The sequence below is a fragment of the Lycorma delicatula genome, chromosome 3 (assembly GCF_047948215.1).
Source record: "Lycorma delicatula isolate Av1 chromosome 3, ASM4794821v1, whole genome shotgun sequence".
Taxonomy (NCBI): Eukaryota; Metazoa; Arthropoda; class Insecta; order Hemiptera; family Fulgoridae; genus Lycorma; species Lycorma delicatula.
In genome coordinates, this window is record NC_134457.1 from 134,467,952 (window position 1) to 134,489,232 (window position 21,281).

A 21,281-nucleotide genomic window follows, 5' to 3' on the forward strand; every position below is an offset into this window, starting at 1 on the left:
TTTTTATTTCTTTAGAATAGAAAATTCTATAATTGTATTATTTAATAAAATTTGAGACAAATAAAATATTTTGATATAACCTATTTATTTACGAGATAGTGATCTGATAGAACCAAAATAAAAATCGAAGAAAATCATAAATAAAATGTAAATTATTACTTTTACATCTGATACTATAGATCAATCTTCTTGGAAAAAAAATCCTTTAATAGGAATCCATTAAAATGAATACGAAACTTGAGAAGGAAATGCATTCAATATAATACATCCAACAACATTTTTAGATACGTATTCTACAGAATACAGTGGGTATCCGAACACATTGAATTCACTTACATTGATCCAAACAGATTTTTCTTTGACCAATAGCATTCAGCTATTCAAATTGTAATCAATTGAATTCGTTTTTTTTCAGTAAAGAAACATTCTTTTGTTAATATCAGTAATAATATTAAGTTTATTATGTTTGAAAAAATTAATAAAACTGAAATTTTTCATACCAGATAAATTAAGTGCAGCTATTCTACAATGAAGTCGTATTGAACAAAGTTATATAATTATTGCCTAGAATTATTGTACAGAAACTGGAAACTTCGAAGAAATCTTTTCGAAATACTACACACCATTACGCAAATTGAGAATAGGCTCTAATTTATATCATAACAAAGGGTATGAAACAAATCATAATTAATCTTTTAACGTTAAATAAAGAATTTAATTATTTCGACTTGTGCTTAATCATAGTTTGATTGACCTATAACTATCATACATTTTTATATTTTCAGAATGAAATGTTTGGACTTACGCAATAATGTTTAAAGGGTTAATTACATTTGAACGATGACGTGCATTCGGAAGTCAGTAATATTGGCATATATAATTTTGGTAATCGTGGAAATCATCAATAAAAATTTAAAAAAATTGTCATTCTACCGTAATTTAAATTTTACCATCTTTTGTTATAACGATGATGAATATTTTTACTCTTTCTTATCGTATAAGAAAGCAATAAAAGTCAATTATAATACAAAAATTCGTCTCCAAATAACTATTTTTATATATTCTATTCTAATAGAACTGACTCGCATTTAGCATAAAAAAAGCGTAATACGACGCTTTTCATGCGAGTTACGTTACTTGTAATTTACAGATTATCCTCATGAAAAATTTCGTAATTCAGTACTACACAAGTATAATTATACATTATCGGCCTAATAATCGATTATTCTATACACATTTATCGATTGATTAACAGTGGGCCAATTTAATATTTAAGATTAATTAGACGAGTTTAGCGAGCATTAGGTTATGTTTACTGAGAAAATCGTTTAATTCCATTTTTAAAATTTAATTTTGTTTACGTTTCACTCATTCTACCAATAACTGAAATCAATCGATATAAATTTCAATGAAGTATATTTAAGAACGAATAATAAACATTCGATACAGATTATACAAAAAAAAAAAAAAAATGTAACACAAAGCGTATTGATACAAAAACCCAAAACATTACCCTTGCAAAAGCGGGAATATGTAATTTTTTTGATTTTAAAATCTTTCTTAGTTATAAACTAAAATAAAGCGCATATTTACATTATTTTGAATACAAACATATACCAAGACTTTTGATTGAGCATCAACTCTAAATTACCATTTAAAGGCAAATTAACGGATTATTTCTCACTCAAATCCTCATATATTTCATATTCATATACTCATATTTATAGTCAGCAATTGAGAATATTTTTATATTTCGTTACAATTAAAAATAAAGTTATAATTGTAGTGTTTTAAGTATTAATTAAAAGAAATATTAAAATACATGAACATGAACAACTAACTCAAAATGTAAGAAACAAAATTATTGAAAATTAAAATTTAATAAAAATTTTAACCCCGTAATCAAACTAATTTCTGATCCCGGAATATTTCCAATACGAAAAAATGAAGCTTAATCTAAATTGAAATGTGCGAAGCTGTGCCGTATGTTTCTAGATAGGGAAATATTTCTAGGTAGAATTTTAAAAAAACCAAACTTTTCATCGTATAAAAACTATTTAATAACCTTAGCCATGTTTGTAATGACTAGATAATTCAATCAAATACAAATAAAAAACAAAGATTAAAAAAAATGTTAGGTGAAAATGTCGAAAGAAAATATTTGCTATTATCCAAGCATCGAGAACTGATGTGGTGATATCGGACTCTATACTACTTGTATAAGAAATGGGTGCGCGATCTGACAGGAAGAATATTGGAATGGAATATCAACTGAATGAGACCCATGGGACTACTGAAGAGGAAATCGATAGGCGGATTCTATTCGATAGGATTTGGCCTGTTGTAAGAAAGGAATGGAGTGAATGATCAGATTTCATAGTATAGAAGTACCACATTTCTTAAATGTTCTTGTAACCAAGAAAGATGACTATCGCACAAATATCGATTATATTGTTACGGTTACTTTCATTTTATCAATATTCTTTTAAAACTAGCTGTTTACCATACTATTAATTGTAACAATGGAAAGAAAAAAATATGGTTGTGTAATTTAATTAAACTACAAAAACATTTATAAAAAAACATATTTTAAGTTAAGCCCGTAAAATAACTTTGTACATATTTTACTACATAAAATAATAATTTTGTGACAAACTGGTACCGATTCTTTACTACTCGACAAAGAAAGCCCTTAATCAATCATTAAAAATTTCTACTGATAACAAGGCTTATTTTAATGATTTATCTTAATTAGAAAGAAAACTACCCACGTACTTAAATATGAAGGCTATCCTCTAAAATTTTAACATATAAGGACTAGGTAAAACTGCTAAATTGTTTTTGGATTAAATTGTTTTTTAGGTGTCATTGCGACATACGCTAAACCTAGTCATTACATACATTTTTGCTCCATATTATTATATTTTTATTACTGAACTTCATTATTATTTATAATTTGTGGTATTAAATATTATAAATATAAAAAAAGGATATCTATAAAAATATAAAAGATATGTATCTATAATATAAAGGATATATTATTATTATTATGCTTTTACAGCCAACATGGGACCACTTAAGTCAATTTTAGTTAAATATTTTCTGAGAAAAGCTGTTATTTTACTCTTCCGAGCTGCCCAGTATTTCTTCATCTGTTCAGATCTTGCTTTCTTTTCTTCATCTGAAACACCCTCTTCGTTGTATTTTGTCGTTTGTCTGTCTTTTGTTTAAATCTAATGTTTTTTTATTTTAGCTTTGCAATTTTTCCAGTTTTATTCTGTAGGTCAGTCAGGGAAATTCCCAATTCTTTCATATCTTCTCTAATTTCTTTGATCCATCCTACTTCTAGTTTTTGGAACCAGAGCTTTTCAATGATGTATTATAAAAGGATATATAAAAGGATAAATATAAAAAGGATTAAGTTTCCGTTATTTACTATTATTAATATGAATTACAATAACCATTGTTACAACTCTATATATTTAATTCGGCTGTTCATTACGATATTTATCGGGCGTTGGAGGAAGCAGAAGTGGCACGACCAATAATACAGAAGTCAATATTTGATCCAAGTTTGCTAAGTTAATAGTATACATCTAGTTCATCAATTAACAATAACTGTAAAATTGGAAGTTGTCATAAACGGTAAAATTTTCTTTTACCAATTTTCTGTACAAATGTTTTTTACAAGTTATTTTGTTCTAAAAAACACAATTTTCCATTATGTTTTATATTAAAAAAAAATTATCCATTTTCACAAATAAATAATTTAAATTGAATTTTCGTTTTAAACCTGTCTTGAGAAAATGGCATGCTTTTTTAATTATGTTTTGTAAAAAAAAAAATGATATATTAAAAACAATTTAGCTAATTGTTTCCAGTACTCTGTGTATTAAATACCATTTTTTTAGTTTTAAAATAATAATAATAAATATTCTGTAATCGAAAAATAACAGTATCTCATCATTTCATTTTAACGTTTTCAGTACAAGAATATTATAGACATGGTCTAAAACATACAATTTAATTATTAATCCGTTGTATTAATTGAAAGTTAATAAATACAGGTAGGTAATAAATTTTTATCGCATACAAAAATGAGATACAACTGAAAATCAAAAACTTCCAATAAGATCTATGAAAAATAAAAAAAAGGCATAATTTAATTATGCCTTGTTGGTAATTTTGAGAATTTTTCTAAATAAAAAGGGAACTTTTTATCAATCACAACTTACATTCTGCTTTATTATAGTCCAATGTGGCAAGCTGGGTATTGCAGTTAACATCAAACAGGTCTAATTACTATTAAACGTATAGTGCGGGTTTTGTAAAAGTTGTTTTATTGTTTTTAAGTTGCTTTATTATTACCAATATGTGTAACTTGACCAAAACTATTTTTTTGGTATAGAAAAAATGAATAACATTGAAAACTATGAATTACATTTTGATGGTTTTTCATAAAACCTAGTACATTATAATAGCTAAAAACTAATTAAAAGATTAATTTTTCTGAAATATATATAATCGGAGGACGTAACTCAATTTTTTTTTAGATAAATTAACATTTAATGAAAATCAAAACTCAATTTTAAATGTGAATAATAAAATTTCTCTTAGGAAAAATTTTTTTTTCACCCTACCTCCGGCCGGATTCACAACAAAGCAAAGCACAGCCTAGCGGATTGTCTGCTCAAACGGGCCTCCCCGTCAGCCGACCATAAGTCTAATCCGACATACTAGACAGTCAGCCTAGTTAGATACTAGGCTGATCTTACTAGTTATCATACTAGATAGATCTTTTCATTGCCTGCCTCTAACCCCTAGGGTGGAATATCCAAGCCCGAATATGTCGATCGTGGACCCACTCCAGAAGACGGGATTCAGTTTTGACGCCAATCCTCTAGTGAGAGGAGCATCCTGTGTAAGGTAGTCACACCGGGTCTCGATCTTTTTCGCGAAGGGATGAGAGAGTCCCAGTGCCTCATTACTGCCGTCCGTCCGTGCAAGCACAGTCGAAATGCAGCTTTGCAGGGGGCTGTCCCTCAACTCCTCGCCGCCCCATCCTCCCGGCTTTGTACTGGAGTATCCTTGTCACAAAGTCAATTACTGTACGAAACCTCTCTGCGCCTGATGATATACAGTCTATAATTGTATCAACTGTAAGGGGCTTATTCACCAACTCACAGCTGCGACGTTCAGCACAGCCCACGTCCGGCAGTCCAACAGGACGTGTTTCCGCGTATCGAGCTCTCCGTAAGAAAGACAAAAGGGGTCGTCGGCTCTCCTGCTGGCATGTAAGTATACCCAAAACACGTCGTGGCTAGATAAAAATTGGGTCAACCAGTAGGTGATCACCAAATCTGCGGTTGACCCAAGGTTCGACCTGCCGGATCAGACGATGTGTCCATCGCCCCGTGGAGGACAGGTCCCAGCGGACCTGCCATTCTCTGAACAAGCACCTGTGCATATCACTCCTGTCAGCTCCTCCAATAATCCCAATCTTCATCCCGGCTAGTTTTTTAAATGGAGGGCTGCCCGCAATGACTAACATTGCCTCATTCGAAACTGAAGAGTATGCCGAAACGATGCGGAGGGCTAGGAAAACTATTAGGAAAAGATTTCCGTACGCTTCCAAATGGCAAGATATTTAAAACTGTAGTAGTTCCACCTATTTTGTATTACTGAACATTAAAATATCCCTTTTAAAAATACTTCGTACGTACCTAAAAATAATACGTACGTTTTGAAAGTACCTTGTACTTTTAATAACTAGTTAATTTTAATAATAGCTTAATTATAAAAAATAAAAAATTATCTCTGTTTAATTATTAGTTCGGTCATAATTTCTTATTTACATAGCATCACTGAAAATAATAATGCACTTTAAAAAGTAAATGTTGTGTCACATTTTACATTGTCACATGTAATACTGTGGTCAATATTACTGTGTAATATTGTAATGTAATATGCCACATTACTAATATCTGTCATTTTATAAAACAAGGACTTTTATAGTGTTTCTTTGATAATATTATCATTTACAACATCAATTCCTATAAATTTCGATTGTTTATCTCGATTATAACACTTAGGCTCGTTAAATCTATTATTAAGTCATCATTGGCTGTAACCGTTCTTTGTATAATGAACGTGATATTGAAAAAATACTGACAATTAAAAACCGTTTTAATTACCAGTCTTTGTAAGTTAAAAACCTTTCTTAAGAATATTATAATAGTTTCGGACTTCCTCTTCCTTCCTTTTTTCCTGTTCAGCCTCCAGCAATCACGTCAGGTATTACTTGAAAGTGGATAATTGAAATCCAACCACCAAAGAGCAACAGTATTCAAGATCTAGTATTCAAATACGTATCAAAGTAACTGCCTTTACTAGGACTTGATCGCTGAAACTCTCGAATGCGAAATCAGCTGATTTGGGAAGACGCATTCACCACTAGACCAACCCGGTGGGTCAGTAGTTTCGGACTAGTAAGATTTTGAGTCACGGTTAGTTATTTACAAACGTAAATAACTAATAATTATTCAAATTATGATTAGATGTACAAAATTTGATTTAATAATTATAAAATATTGATTTTTTTCTTATATATTAAACGGAAGAAATAGTTAATTGTTACATGTATAAATATCATATAGTACCTATATCATTTTCAATAATATTACTTTTTTGGTTTCACTAGTTGTTATACTCAGAATATTTCGTAGACCTCTTTTAATAATATTAGGTAGTTTTCAACTTTTTTCATCAAGAGTAGGAAAGAATTGTGAAAATCACTCCGTTTTCCTATTTCGTTAACATTCAATCTCCAAACTGAGAGAAGTTTTAATAGTTATTTTTTAGATTTATCTGAAAAAAAATTAGATTTTAAGAAAGTCTATTACGAAAATTCTGTAGCATATAAAAAATGCCCGACCTAACGTGGATTTCAACCCGGAATCTTTTTCTAAAGACTACAAAACCAAACAGTCCGGATCCTACACTCAATGTTTCCACGGAAACACTTAGCCAAAGTGGTTTAAAAACTTTGAAATTGCAGTGTTCTACATAAATCCTTTGTAATTCTAAATGAAATTGTGTGTACGTTTTTAGAGTTGTACTCAAGATTATACTTATGCTCTTGGATTTGTATAATTTCAAGATAAAATAATTATGGTACGTGGGCCACGTATGTTTTATGCTGTTAAAAATGGTGGCAGTACGAATACAAGTCTTAAATAAGACTTCACCCCTATTTATTACTTATTTTAATTTCCATAATGAGATAAAAATACTGAAATGTAACAAATCATCGGTCCAATAAATAGAACCAAAATAATAGCCCTTTAAATATTAACATTCATCAACATACCTTAAAATTGCATTAAATTACAATATCATAAAAGCATAAAATACTTTTATTTGCGATACAAAATTTGCAAGTTCAACTTGTAATTTTTTTATTAAGACATTAAAGATTTTATAAAATATTAATAAATTTTTACTTTTTTCATAAAAATAATTTTAAAATTCTTAATTTGTAAAATAGCAAGATAAACACATGTTGTATGTTTTTTCGTTGTAGAAGAAAAAGGATATATATATTTTTTAATAATTAGGAGATTTCATAAGAAAGCTACCTATTGTAATGTTACCTTGTACCTAGCTAGTTATTGTAATGGGTACCACGATTCGACTTCCAGAAAATTTCGGCATAACATCTCGTTTCACATCCCCAGACCCCAAAACCACCGTAGCTCAAAATGTTATATATATACAGATATACATAACACGATAACTGCCGTAATTTTGAGCCAGTCACTTTCAAATTGTCCTTAAAAATAACTCCTCCGGAAATCTCGGTCGCTTTCGTTAACGGCCAAAATCGGACCATGGTGGTGGAAATGGGCCTTTTCCAAAAAACCAAAATATCAAAATAACTTTCTTATTAAGAAAAAATGTCGAATTTGTTTAAAGTTTTTACTATTCTTTGGATAAGGAACTAAAACTTATCTCGGTAAAGTTTTTTGATATCACCAACCATTGGTCCAGGGGATTGAAAAAATGGGGTTTTGAAGACAAAAAAGAATCACACCTCCCTTAGAGGCCCAGTATCGAATCGGTTTAAAGTGGTCTTAGTCTTCTAAACATTACCTAAATCTTTTGACTAAAACAATTTTTGATATGACTAATCCTTACGGCAAGGGATGACCAAAAATTGTTGAAATTGTTAAGATGGGGCTTGTCGTATGCTAAACATGTGAAACTTTTTTTCACATGCAACCATTGTCGTATTAAGTAAATTTGAAGTTTTTCTTAACTTTAAGGTGGAAATCTTTTTTATCCCCTACTTAGCACTGGTGATATAAAAAACTTCCTCTCGGAACGTGCCGAAAAGGATTTTTCAAAATTTTGAAAAATCCGATTATTAAATTTTTTCTATAATTTTTTTTCAAAAGAGATTTTCAAATTTAATTTCGGTTTTTGAATACAAACACAAATAAATTTCTCCATTCTGATTATATAACTGTAATATTTTGCCGTACTAACAGAACTGAATTCAAAGTATATGCTACCTGGCTCAAATTGGTTATTTAGTATTAACATTCATTCAAAGATCAGGAATTAATTCACCTGGATAAACTATATTTGTTAGGTAAAGATCAAGAGATTTACATTTCGAGAGCATGGTGGCTATCTGGTGGCTACTGTGTCTACTAGACATTCACCAAATTTATGAGGAATGGTTGTATAATATAATACGATTTTAGAAAATATTAAGGTTAGTGCTTATGCAAATTTAAGAATATTCAGGTAATATTATCATTTAATATATAATATTAAATGTTATATATCAAAATATATTATTTAATATTGCACCATACGGCTAAGGTGCAATATTAAAATACTTCGCATATATAAAACGGAAATTACAATCTTGCTGTATAAGTGAATTTTTGTAATATAAAAACAGAGACCATTACATTCTAAAATTCAAATAATATAGTTTATGTCGATTAGTTGTTATTCATTGTATAGAAATATTTGTGTAATAAAATACTGTAGTTATGTATAACAGAATATTAATCTCATAGAATCGATTATCAAACGTTAGTATCTGTATTTTTCTTTCCTATTTAGACTCCAGGAATCACCGTCAGGTATTACTTCAAAGGATGAATGAGGATGATATGTATGAGTCTAAGTGAAGTGGTCTTGTATAGTCTCAAGTCGAACATTTCTGAGATGTGTGGTTAATTGAAATTTAACCACCAAAGAACACTAGATCTAAATCTAGTACTGGATCATAAAATATACTCTTAAATTCTATATCTTCTATCTTCTTATATATACTCATATATTCTTCAGATCCGTATAAAAGTACGTGGCTATTAGGATCTGAACGTTGGAACTCTCGACTTCGAAATCCGCTGATTTGAACAGATGCGTTCACCACTAGAGCAACCTGGTGGGTTAGTATCTGTATTTAAAGATAGTAAATTATACAATACGATTGTTCGTTAGCTGATTTCAACTAATTTTATCAATTTGTTCTGTCATTGTTTCATGTATATAATATAATCTTCTGTTCGCTTTCAATTCCTAATCTTCTAAAATTTCTTTATTAAATAATTCTTATCCGATCAAATTAAATCGCCTGATTATCTAACCAATACCGATTAAATATAGCATCAACAAACTTTAAAGTACAACTAGATAAGTCATGAAATTAAACAAGTAAATATTAGCCATTTATCTTCAGGACTTTAAAATAACTTTCTACTAATATGAACATGATTTATCACAAACTAGAATCATTAATAGACCTGTAAAATAGAGCAATATAATTTCATTTTAATGTTGTTGTTTCAATCGCCTAGCGACAAGCTCTTAGGCGTATTATATTTTTATAATGGCTAATTGGATGTGAACAAAAGGCAAATGTCCAAAAACGTTTTAAATATAAATTCTTCTACATTACTAAATAGGATACTTACTTACATCGTATACATACATCGAGATGCCACATTATGTAAATAAGATCTTTTCTATTCTTAGGCCGAAAACCCTTGGTAGAATATATATTTACACGAGTATATATAATATTACACACACACTCGCGCGTACTTTTTTCGTAATTAAGAAATAATATTATAGGTAAAAATTATGGAACGGTTGTGACTGGAATTGGGTATTCAGCTATATTCTAGACGAGGTTGTTAAGCTCGTCTATAATATATAATCTACTCAGGGTGAATCAACGTATGATTCACCTTGAGTAGATTATATTTTTTAGTATCTACTATTTTTACAGTCTTTGATCCTTCATCCAGATTATGGATTATTTTGGGAGTTGGTTTACTTTAACTAAGCACGTAATGAGGTTGACGTGTAGAGATTTAGTGAAATTCATTGGTGTGGCATAATGAGGGGAATTAATTATTTTTGATTAATGGGATCTATGTTTCCCGTCAACTGGCAGTGCAGCAAGTGCAGAAATAAAATAATCTCTTTTTTGATAAAACTGAAAATTCTTATCTTTAAAAGAAAAATCTCTGCAAATAAGAGATTGAAAGTATATCTATACAACGTTTACCTTTTATACTACGTAACTACGTGTATATCTGCACTTTTAAATATAGAAATTATATTGGCTTTTTAAATTATATTTATTATTTATATCGTATATTCCTATTCAAAAATACAATATTTTATTTTATATTATTCTATTACCTTTTTTTATATATGTTATTATATTATCGTTTTACTTCCTTGTACGAAATAAAGGAAGTATTTTGATCGTGAAAAATTTCGGTTTTATCCATTTTGACCATCCCTGAAACCATTTTGATTAGTTTCGCTGTGACGTCTGTACGTACATATGTACGTATCTGCATAACTAAAAAATTATTAGACATAGAATGTTGAAATTTTGGATTTAGGCCTGTTGAATCATCTAGTTGTGCACCTCCCATTTTTATTGCAATCGAATTGATCAAAAAAGCACAAAATCTCAAAAATTTGGATTTTGTGCTTAACTGCAGTAAAAGCTCTCATTGAGAGCTTTTCAACCATATAAGTGGTACTTATTTTCATTGGTTCCAGAGTTATAGCCAAATAAAATGTTATAAAATATTAATGTAATAAAATGTAATGAAATATTTTATCTTACAATGGGAAGGCACATCGGTTCGAATTCGACTTCATTATTTTTTTTTTAAATTTAAATATATTGATTTATTAATAATTATTAGCATCTGATTGTAAAAAAAATGTGTAAATTTAATAGGCGTACAAAAAAGTCATGTGGTGTCCACATCAAATTTTTGTAGTATATTTTAATATCATTTTTATATTATTTTATTTTCCTCTTAAATGGAAAAGAACAATTTTCAGAAATGGCGTTGTATAACCCTAAGGTCAAACTTGTATTGTCCTTTTTTTTCAGAACTAAAGTAAAGTGAATCTATTTTAAATTGAGAGTTATGCTATCACATAATTACGTTGTTTTTTTACGTTATGTTTTTGTGCTGAAAAACTGTGGGAATAAATTGGAAATCCCACGGCTTTGAATGTTCTTCTACTTCAATGTTACTCATTATGCATTAAAAAAAATAATAAATTCAAATTATGGGATGTTATGAAAATTGATAATTAATATAGAATATAATATTTTGTTGTAGTGTAATGGAATTCCGAGGAGGAAAAATTGGGTTACTGTCTTATATTTTATATTAATAATATATGTATATATTTTGTTTTAAACATGTATTTATATATAATATAAAGCTGTAACACAATTTTATATAGTAAAATGTTCAATGGAGAGACGCCCATCCGCAACCGAACGCGGATGAAACGTACCCTACCCACCGCAGACCGTCTATTCGTCCCATATTTGCCCTCCCGATGCGAGCAGCATGGTTGTCAGACAGACGGACGGTACGAACTCAGTGGAGTTCCACGGGGAACGCACATCCACGCCGATACGCGGATGGATGCCCCCTACATAATCAAATAAGTAACTTTACTTCAAATAGGTAAATCTTTTTTTCTATAATATATCTTAACGAAATAATTGGATATGTGGAAATAGGAAGTTTTAAACAACGTTGCATGAATTTCAAGCGAAATTTTTATGTTTGTAAATAAATCGGATACAATTCTTTTTCAAGACACAAGTAGTAAAGTCGCTACACAAGTAGTATGTGCCAAATTGAATACACTTTTTAATAAAGAAACTTTGCGAAAAGATTTATCTCATCGTACATCTTGTGTCCCTATACTTTTGCTGCTTATTTCATTACCGGTCTAGTAACTATATTAAAAATATTCATCTTCTTGTCAAATCTAATGGCATTGTTATGCATTATGTTATTATAAGTATTTAAAAGCAAATTTCCCTCAGATAATTTTCCTTGAAATGCTGGTCTGGTGATAATTTTGAAGTGAGCCTTATACATAAGTATTTTTAACTATTCACTAAATTTACTGATTACCGTACTATCACTTTTAATGCTTTGCTAATTTTCCACTCTTAAGAAAAACTTATTATTTAATTCCACATTAGACAGTACCGATGGAATGCATCTATTATCTGTAATGAAATCCTTTTGTGTGCAATCATGACATTGTCATCATCCGCTTAACCCAATGGCTTCAAATGAATACCTGCTATGTTTATATCTCCTTCAATAGCATTTTCCTGGTCATTCAAGAATAATGACGATAAAAAGGAATTTTTATGGGTAGCCTTGTTTGAGACCGGTATTTGTTTTAAAAGTATTTACTTGAAACTACGAACCAAATTCCAAAATTAGTTATTTAGTACATAAAGTTATTAAGTATTTAATTTTGTATGTTTGAATAAGTACTTACATACAGTAAAAGGTTGTAAAGTAGTATTAGCTTGTTTACCGTCAGTAAAATTAGTATTACAGGCATTAATTTTATAAACAGATATAAACTCAATTTATAAATCTTTTTTATATTTCACCCTTTTTCCCGATTCGTACTTTTGTAAAAACCATTTTTTTATTATTCGAGATATCCCATTTGAACTATGATAAAAAAATTAGCATTGAATATGATATTATGTATGTATATTTAATTCTATTCGTCAATCAGGATATTTTATTTCTTAATTATGTTACATACAATGATACATTTACTGTTAGACGGTTGCGGTTCACTTATAACTTAACATTTACTATCCTATTTAACTATCTGCAAAAGTTGAACGACTTTATATTCGTGCGTATTAACATAGAATTTATTTATAATGGAAGAGTTATTGTTTCTCATTAAGCAAACAGAATGTGTAGTTGTTTTCTGAGTTACATTTTCTCGATTGTTATTAGCGGAGAAGAGTAGAAATATCCCCTGGGAAATCAGGGAATGACAGGAGAGGGTTGGTGGACTAGACGCTACAGACACTGAGCTGGATAATGATACAGCACAACGGCAGAACTCTGAAAGCAGAAGAGGAAGGAAGTAAAATACACAGGCCTGTGACCTGATGGCAGCAAATGAAGAAAGTTTTACAAACGCAAATGCACGTTCAGAATTTCCTGAATTAAAAGGCTTGCATATATCTGTATGTGTGCGCAAACACACACCCATACATATATGTAAACTCGCCCACACTGATTTTTATTATGTAAATCGATGATAGTATATTTAGGTTCTATTTACCGTGTTTATAATTTTTATTAAAATAATTTAATATTTAGCATTAGACAAGTGTTATTTTTCATGTAGGTGGTAAATTATGGCGTTGAAAAAGTTCTTAAAGGAATTTCTTAAAAGGAGGTTTAATACCATCGATATTTCTGATAAGTTTATGTAATATGATTTGACCGAAGATTAATGAAAATTTTTGATTATCATAAACTACCCTAGTCTTATTACACTAAGAAAAAGTTATGAAACTAGAAGGGTAAATTTACGAAAGAGAGGTTCGTCTCTTAAAAGCAAGTAATAATAGCTATATATTTATATTAAAGATTTTTAATTGTTACTTTATCTAATTCTTGTAACAATCATTACTATTTATTTCTCTAATTTAATCTTAAGATACATTTAGTGTTATAATAATTGACAAACAAATGCACAAAAGATGATATAGGAAAAGAATTTTTTTCATTTATTCACTACATAGTTGGTAGAAACTACCTACATAACCTGGTAGAAGTACTGTGCTCTAACTTCTATAAATCTATCAGTAATAGTTTGTTAAACATGGCTAAGGATTTAAAAAAATTTTTTATTCTTGCTTTACATTCTTTTTTCCCCAGAATGGCACCCACAAAATGTTTCAAGTGTTGTGAAGTTATCAGATCTTACGTTAGTAGTGAATTTTACTGTGCCAGTTGTTATATTTTCAATTTTTATTAGATTTGAAGTATGTATGTTTATTTTTTTTAAATTATTTTTATATTCACATAGTGTTTTTATAATCGATATAACGTACGATCTATTTTTCTTTTAATAATGAGGTTTTAGTCAGGAGAGCTGTGATTATAAGGAAGAAATTACTGTTATTTTACAAGTCTTCCTTCTCTTTTGAAGACGTACATTGAATTCGAATAAATATTAGAAATTGTTTTGGATATGAAAAATATCAACAACAGCAATTGTTTATCATCATAATAAAAGAGTGAGTTTTGCTGTTGAAAAATTTCCAATTTTGATAATAAAATAATTTAAATAATTTAAAAAATGAAAACAGTTTGCTTAAATATTTTCAAAATGATTGTTAAGGATAAAGGCATTAATAATTTTTATATTATTTTAATGAATTTGAATTTGTTGTTACATTTTATAGCAGTATACTGTACAATTTAATAAAATATAAGTTGATCATACAGCAGAAAAATTTCATTCTGTACAAGATGTTATGATAAAATATATTAGATTTTCATAAATAATTGCTGCATTTCTTTCTTGTTTAAATCTAAGCTATACTATATTTGTCTCGATATTCTGATGTCACATTTAAGCTAATACAGTTAATATTACGAAAACATAACATACATTGTCATCATTTCTTTTTGAATGAATCCGTACGTTAATCCTTTTACTTTATTTCATAATAATCTTGGCGGGTGAAGTTGTTTGAGGCTTTTAATGAAAAAAAGTTCTTACAAAATGACTACGTTTCATTAACATTTATGGGTAATGTCAATTGGCTTAAATCAATGTTCTCATTAATTTCCTCTAACATTACTATATGTCATATTAAAACAGGAATAAATTCATTTCTTTCTGTTGTTCAAATCTTGTGCGAAGACAGGAGATTGCTCACCAAACACCAATTTTACATGTGTGTAATGATTATTCGTAAGAATTCTCACTGTACTATATTTGACTACTTTCTTCACCAAATCATCTACCTGAAACCAAGTCTTGCCATAAAAAATAACACGATCCAGCACTTCAATCCCATTTTTACGTATTAAAAAAAGATCAAAACCAATGAAAATACTGTAAAGGCTTTTCACGGTTTGATTTTTCAGCTCATGCCAATTGCTGTAAATATCTAAAAAATGTTACAACATTGCAAGATCTGAGTGTGCTGTAAAAACGCTCTAATTTTATCGCCGAACAAAACCAGGAATTTTTTATCGGGATGAAGCTCATTGTCTACAATTCAAATTTAACGTTTTTTTATTCTAATAGAATTAATTTTAATGTATATAAAAAGTATAAAGCTTTTATCACAATTGGATTTCAAAGCCGTTGTATAATGCATTTAAAGTAAAATCATTGTTACTAAATGTGTTCACTCCTGTTTTGCGAGAAACTTTATTTATAAGAATTTATAAGAATTCGCAATAGAATTCTTATATACAAACAAAATTTTGATTTTCGTCTTATTTTTCAGAACTAATACGTATCTTAGCTTAGTCTACGTAGTTTAGTTATCATTACCTAATGAGGAAGATTAAAAATCTTCAGAAAATAAAGTTTAATCTCGAACACGTTATAAGGAAGAAGGATTATTACCGGCAGATCATTGACAACATTCTGCCGACAAGGAAATTGCCAACAAGTTAACATTACTTCTTAGCATCGCTATTCACTTTAGCTTTTAAATAGCCCAACAGAGGAATACATAAGCAACCCGCTACAACCCGTTTGAAAATTGAATTTCAGGGTTCATATGTGGAACAATAAATAATGAAATGTAAATTTAATCCCATTAAATAAAGGAACAGAGCGCTCATAGCTAGCTTATTTGACCGCTAAGCCAACAATTTCGGTTAAGTTAAGGAACATATAGTCAGACAAATAACTGCAAGCTCAGAACAAGAACAATATCGGCTACCTAGTTTAAAGAGTAATGATTGTTTATCGTTACTCCTCACGTTAATAAGGTTCGCCTGCGATTTAGTATTCTGAAAAAAATAAAAAAATAGTAATACAAATATTTCCTTTTCAACACCTTGTTAATAATTTAACAGTAAACACCTATATCAAGATTAATTTTGTTTTACTGTTAAAATACTGAAAATAAAAAAATCCCTTTCGGCACGTCGGAAGCCGGAGATAGATTTCACCGGTTTTAAGTTGGGGATAAAAAAAGATTTCCACCTTAAAGTTAAAAAAATTTCACATTTACTCAGTACGATAATGGTTGCATGTGAAAAAAGTTTCACATGTTTAGCATTCGACAAGCCCCATCTTCTTACATCTCCAGCAATCATCCCTTGCCGTAAGGGTTGGTCATATGAAAAATTGTTTTAGACAAAAGTTTTAGGTAATGTTTACAGGACTAATGACCATATTAAACAGATTCGATACTGTGCCAATTAAGGGAGGTATGAATGTTTGTCTTCGAAACTCCACTTTTCCCAATCCCTGTGCCAATGGTTGGTGATATAAAAAAAAATTACTTAGATAAATTTTAGGCCCTTATCCAAAGAATGGTAAGAACTTTAAACCAATTCGATATTTTACTTAATAAGAAAGTTATATCGATATTTAGCTTTTTTAAAAAAGCCCCTCCATTTCCACCCCCATGGCTCGATTTTGCCCATTAACGAACTCAACTGAGATTTTGAGTCGTTATATTTTACGTATCAATTTGAAAGTGATTGGCACAAAATTACGGCAGTTATAATGTCCAGAAGAAAGTGAAATATACTTTAAACTTTTGAACTGACGGTGGTTTTGGGGTTCGGAGGATGAGTAACGCGAAGATATGTTGAAATTTTCCGGAAATCGAATCACGGTACCCGTTACCATAGCTAGATTTCATAAGAAATATACCCAAAAAGAGATGCAGAAGAGATTTCAAATAATAATTACGCATTATTTATAACATTTATAAGCAAATATAATACTCGTAGTTCAATTTCTATAAGATAAGATGTAAATTGTATATTTAATTATTTTATATGTATTACTTTCCATTTTAATTATTCACTTTTTACGTTATATTTTCCAAATATTAATTATGCACTTTAAACAATAAATATTAATTAAAAATTTTTAAATAATATTTATAAGAAAATGTATAGTTTAATTTACATAGAATAGGATATTAATTATACAATAACGTAATTTATATATTTTTCATTTCCGGTTTAATTACGCACTTTAAATAATATTTATAAGTAAATATAATAGTTTAATGTCTATAATATAGGAAGTAAATTGTTAAATAAGTAAATATAATTATTGTAATAAGTAGGTTTTTCCTACTTTATATATTTTACTTTGAATTTAATTATGCACATTACATATTAATTTTTCCATATAATAATTATGCACTTTGAATAATATTTATTAATAAGATATTCATTGTTTAATTACGAACTTTATGTAATTATTCTTTCCAAGCAATAATTAGGCTTTTTATTTATTTTATTTTCCAGTTTAAGTAAATAGTAATTATGCACTAAAATAATATTAAGAAGCTGCAATTAAAATAAAAATTGAACTGCTTAAATAATATGGTCTTTATTGTAAAAAAACTAATAGCAAAAATAAATTTATTTTGTTACAATGTTCGATAAATCTTTTGAATTAACAACATCAACTAGAACAACATCAATGACATTAATAACTACTACAGCATCGCCAACGGCAACATCAATAATGTGAGAATTATAAGGGAACGTTATTGTTAGTAATCTGCTGATTGTAAAATAATAAAAATAATATTGGCTGTTAGAATTAAAACGGGTCTGCTTAAATAATACTTGTATGTTTATAAATTATACAGATTTATTTTTGATGTGTTATTTAATATTTTACTTTAATGTAACGCCCAATAATTGTTTGCAAGATTGAAACTGTCAATATCACTTTTGTCCGATCAATCCGTCGCTTCTTCATTGTGATTTCATCCTCAATTTGCAAACTTTTCCTTCATTAAGGGTAAAGATTGCTATATTTTCAAAATATTTATGTGGCTATTCATTGCAAACCTTTATCACTGTCAAAGTTTGCGTGAATTCAGTTTACAAAAAATCAAAAAAAATCGACGGATATGGAAACACATCATTTATTAAATCTAGGTAGTTTCAAATAAACTTCAATTTGACATAAATGTTTTAGTTAGATATGATTTTAGTTCTGAGAGCTCTCCTAGACATACATTAATTGTTTCTGGAAACATGTAATAGATTTAATTGTTAAAATATATTTGTTAATATATATTCATTCTCCGTGTGTTCATATGAAAATGTCAGCACAAGAAGAAAAAGAATGTAAGTTTTTTAATTTTTGTGTTTTTTATATTAAAATTTATTGAATTTTTACAATTAATTTAAAATAATGAGCATAAGATTAAGCTCGAAAATAAATTCAAAATTTTAAGAGGTGATGTACAGATTTCTTTTATTTTTTTATTCTTTTTTCTTCTTCTCCACCGGGCCGGATCGGATCTTGCAGTTAACTATTATAAAGCCCAGGGGAGTGTTCTTTACTCTAACGGGCCTCCACGTTTCGGCCCACCGGTCGGATCTCACTTTGCGTCTGCCTCAAACCCCCAGAATAGGAAACACTAGGCCCGACTATGCCGTACCTGAGTCCCCACTTCGGGAGCCGGGACTCGGTCTTTTTCGCTCGGGGGTGCGAGATTCTCCGTGCCTCATCGCTACCGCTCACTCGTGCAAGCACGTGCAAACGGCAACTCCGCAGACGGCTGTCCCTCATCCCCGAGCCTTCCCCGATCGTTTTCTTTTATTATTAACAAAAACTTAACCTTTTATGAATTTTAATCAGTATTGCTTTCTGTTTATGAGATGAGCCGTACAAGAAAATTATTTTATCCGGTGACAAGAATGAAGTTCAAATCGTTACCCAGGACGTAACGCTAGTAGTTTTACTCGAACTGGAAGACCTGGTCACTGTTGCCAATAACGCTAATAACAGTTTTGGTTTTCCATGTAGATTGATGCTGCAGAAGAACATGACTTTAATGGGTTCTTCCATCCGCACTTCCATCTTCATAATCACTTTGTTGTACCTATGAAAACAAAAAAAAAAATTATTCGTTCCGGTATTTGAATTTTTATTTACTGCGAAAAAGAAAAATATTTTTCTCGAATAATACCTAAAAACAATAAGTAATGGCGTTTGTAGCTTGTATTGTATCATAATTGCTGTGCTTAAAAATACAAGAGAAAGTCGACTGAAAAATTAGATTGCTATTGTGTAGTAGTTATTGCAAAATCATCTGAGCGATTTCAGTCGCTGTCAATCGGTCCTTTACGGTTTTTCCATCACTTCAATCTTTATCATCATCCCTCGAAAAAATAGTCGACAATCTTGCTAAAGATAAGTATCGATAAGGATAAAGTATTTAATTAATTGACTGTATTTTACAAGGCACAAAACAAACGCGACCTACTTATTCGAAAAGGGGTTTATCCATACGAGTGCGTAACGGACAAACGTAAATTTGACGAAACCGTCCTACCTTCTCAAAATACATTCTTTATCAAGGTGTCTAGAGGAGTATCTTTCAAAAAGATTATGACCGCGCCCAAAATAATCTTGAATATCTTCTACAGTCATAACTTAGGCGAGCATCAGGATTGATCACCTAAGATCACACCATCAAGATCACACCTTTTCTATGATGTCCTTCTAGCAGAGTTCTTTAAGAGTACCTTTACTACAAGCGCTCTTAAGAGATTCCTTTATTAAAGGTGGTGAAAGGGGAGGCTACGTGCTTTAAAGTTAACATTAATTGGTAGTTACATAAATATACTAAATATTAGCAATTTAATTTTTAAGTTTACTTTCTCTTTTCTCTTTTAATCACTGAAATAATGATACTGTACATGTGTACATGTGCGAGTATTATGATACACGCCGTTAATTATTGCTTTTACGTATTATTGGATTAATATTTTAGTTTTCATAGGTATGTAATCTACCGTCAACGTGATGATGAGGAAGAAAGAACTGATAGAAGAAGTAATAGAGGTCATAATCTACAACCTCAGTCTTCGTGGAAAATCCAAAACGGTTATTAACGTTGATGGCAACAATGACTGGGTATTTTAGTTTGCATAAAATACTATTATACAAGTAATATCTTATTTTGTAGAAATTAAACAAATACATGTACGTATAAAAAAGGGCGTATTTACTAAATAAAATTGCAGTAATATTATTTCACACCACTAGTATATTTTTTTATAAATATTATTTAATAATATTTGTACATATAAAGTACGTAATTTACCATTAACATCTTATTTTATAGAAATTAAACAATTATATATACATATAATGTAAAGTGCATAATTATTAAATTACATTGAAAAGAAATATTATTTTACACCTCAGACATGCAAATCGGTATTAGTTTTATTAACATCCACATATTATTTAAACGGTTCAATTTTAACTCTAAAAACAAACAAATTTCTTATTTTTTGAAATTAAACTAGTACATTTGCTTATAAATATTACTTAAAGAGTTGCTCTTTAAGTAATTAAATTATTAATTTCTATTTGGAAAGAATAATATATAAAGTGCGTAAACATACAATAATATCCTATTTTATAGAACATAAACAGGTACATATGCGTATAAATATTATTTTTAATTTTATTTATTTAATAAATGTTATTTAGAATTATTATTTGGAAAGTAAAATATCTAAAAGTAAAATGATATTAATAAATTAACATCGATATTATTTAAAATTTGTAACTATTTTTTAGAGTTGTTTCTCTCACCTGAATGTTAACGTAGAGAATGATTACGGAATGTAATAGCAGTACTCTATATGCAGAACGTGGTATGTTTTTCCTTG

At 29.4% G+C, this 21,281-nt stretch overlaps 1 long non-coding RNA gene across 1 annotated transcript in view; it reads left to right on the forward strand.

Moving 5' to 3' along the window:
* Positions 1–21,281, forward strand: part of LOC142322029 (uncharacterized) — a 285,094-nt gene that overhangs the window by 179,831 nt on the left and 83,982 nt on the right. The window lies entirely within an intron of this gene.